This window comes from Molossus molossus, unplaced genomic scaffold (assembly GCF_014108415.1).
Source record: "Molossus molossus isolate mMolMol1 unplaced genomic scaffold, mMolMol1.p scaffold_m16_p_17, whole genome shotgun sequence".
Classification (NCBI taxonomy): domain Eukaryota; kingdom Metazoa; phylum Chordata; class Mammalia; order Chiroptera; family Molossidae; genus Molossus; species Molossus molossus.
In genome coordinates, this window is record NW_023425352.1 from 51877272 (window position 1) to 51880136 (window position 2865).

The 2865-nt window shown below is 43.4% G+C and overlaps 1 pseudogene; it reads left to right on the forward strand.

Moving 5' to 3' along the window:
- The first annotated feature begins 334 nt into the window (after positions 1-334).
- On the forward strand, positions 335-735 carry LOC118632735 (annotated as a pseudogene).
- Positions 736-2865: the final 2130 nt, after the last annotated feature.

The following is a 2865-nucleotide window of genomic DNA, read 5'->3' on the forward strand; positions in this document are numbered from 1 at the left end:
GAAACTTTGTAAGGCTTCCCTGGAGGGGAATAACTGGGGTCAGGAGTAGGCCTATACCAGCTGTAAACAACTTGCTTTACAGGACTGGAATGACTTGAGTATGGTGGGACTTGTAGGGATATTCAAATGAAATGAGTTTAATTGTGTCTAAGATAATGCAATAACCCGTGAGTGTTGAGTTAGATGTTTGGCAGCCAGTGGAAATGGTTTAAATATTTGAAATACTTGAATTACTTGGAAAATGAATAGTAAGAGTAACCATTTAAAATATGTCTGAGTGACTCTCTCCCTTGGCACTGCCTACAGAGTTGGCAGCGATCTTCTACTTGGCACCATGGCTGCCCTCAGACCCCTTGTGAAACCCAAGATTGTCACAAAGAGGACCAAGAAGTTCATCTGGCACCAATCAGACCACTATGTCAAAATTAAGTGGAACTGGCGGAGACCTAGAGGCACTGACAATAGGGTGCGCAGAAGATTCAAGGGCCAGATCTTGATGCCCAACATGGGAGCAACCAGAAAACAAAACACATGCTGCCCAGTGCCTTTCATAAGTTTCTGGTCCACAATGTCAAGGAGCCTGAAATGCTGCTGATGTGCAACAAGTCTTACTGTGCTGAGACTGCTCACAACGTTTTCTCAAAGAACCACACAGCCATTGTGGGAAGAGCAGCCCAGCTGGCCATCAGCGTCACCAATCCCAATGCCAGGCTACGCAGCGAAGAAAATGAATAGACAGGTTGTGTACACATTGTATTTGTATCAATAAAACCATAAAATTCTGCCAAAAAAATAAATAAAATAAAATATGTCTGAGTGAGTGATTCCTTTTCAGTGCCCCCTGCATCATCTGTCCCTAAGTGGCAGGTGTTGGTTTGTACCCCACAACGGAATGGAGCAGTCCCCTCAAACAGATCCACAAGGACTAGCTTCATGCTGTGGTTGCCCACCAGGAAGCCAGTTGACAGTAGACCCCATGGATTCTGGAGGCTCCCCCACCCCAACCACTATTCTGACACTTGAATGCTCAGAGGGGACATGAAGCTCCTCAGGAATGGTCATGTCACCCTGCCCTTCCCTTCCTCCTTCATCAGCCTATTGAAGTTTGGAGCTAGTTGGGGGATCTAGGTGTACTAGTTTTCTAGGGCTGTTGTAAAAAATAGTACCATAAATTGAGTGACTTGAACAACAGAAATGTATTGTTCTAGAGTTCTGGAGACTAGAAGTCTGAGATCAAGATGTTGGCAGAACTGTATTCTTTGAGGGCTGAGAGGGAGAATCTGCCCATGCTTCTCCCCTAGCTGGTGGTTTTCTGGAAATCTTTTATACTCTTTGACTTGTAAAAATGTCACTTCAATCTCTGCCTTCATTTTTGCACGGCATCCTCTCTGTTTGCCTGTCTGTGTCCAAATTTCTTCTTTTTTTTTAAATCCTCACCTGAGGACATGTTTCCACTTTTTATTCAGATGAAGTAGGAAGGAGAGAGAGGAAGAGAGAGAGAGAAACATCTATGTGAAAGATACACATTGAATGGCTGCCTCCTGCACGACCCAACCAGGGCTGGGGACAAACTGCAGCTGAGATTCGTCCCCTTAGCGGGAACCAAACCCAGGTCTCTCTGGACGGCAGGCTGACGCTCTAACCGCTGAGCCAAACCAGCCAGGGCCAAATTTCTCCTTTTTATAAAGACACTACATATAATAGGTTAGGAGTCTACCCTATCCCTGTATGACCTCATCTTAACTAATTATATCTTCAGTGACCCCCATTTCCAAATAAGGCCACATTCTGAGATACTGGGGGTTAGCACTTCAACATATGAATTGTTGGGGGACACAATTCAACCCATAACATGATGGTAGATAGAAACAGCATCAGCACATGTGCAATTACCTATTGATTAGTAATGCAACCAACTCTACTTTTGGGGAAATCCAGTCAGAAAGAATCCCATGGTTAAGGAAGAGGTACCCCAGTCCTGTTGTAACAAGTTAAAGGTATAGCACACTAGATGTGGGTTAGTTTGCCTTGAGCTATGAATGTGACATCTCCCCTGAGGCTCCTAGCTTGGAAGCACACACGGAAGCCTGCTAGCCAAGGCCCATGCAGCCTGTGGCTCTGGGAATCTTGTTTTAATCTATTATCTTACTTTCCGAGAGTTCATCTTCTAAGCTGATGCTACCCTAGAACCAACTACCTTTATCCTTTGCCTAGATGGATGCAAAAGCCTTGTAACTACTTTGCTCATTTGGATCTTCTCCCAACCATTCTCCATACTATACAGAGGGATTGTTTTAAAACACACGTGATACAGTTTGCTCCTTGATTAAAATGACCTCAATGGCTGCTTGCTGCTCTTCGGATAAAGATCAAAGTACTACGTCCTACAAGTACTTTGTAGCCCTGAGGTCTCAGACTGGAGGCTTATCATCTGCATCCAGCCCTCAGATGCATTTATTTAAAAAACAATTGAGTCCTGGCTGGGTAGTTCAGTTGGCTAGAGCATCTTCTGGATACATCGAGGTTGCAGGTTCAATCCCTGGTCAGGGCACATAGAAGAAGCAACCACTGCATGTGTAAATAAGTGAAACAACAATAGATCTCTCTCTCTCTCAAAAAAAAAAGGAGAGAGAGAGAAAGAAAGAAAGAAAAACTAATAAACAAATTTAAAAAAATACAAGTGAATTGGCAATTCTGTTTTTTGATCTGGGTGAACACTGATGTTCACTCAGCGAATAGTCATCTTTGATTGGTAGACTTGTCCATAAATATGGTATATTTCAATTAAAAAACAAAACTTCAAGACAATTGAATGAGTTTCCCAAAGTTCTGGGAGAACCTTAGTCACATTCCCCTTTATGACCC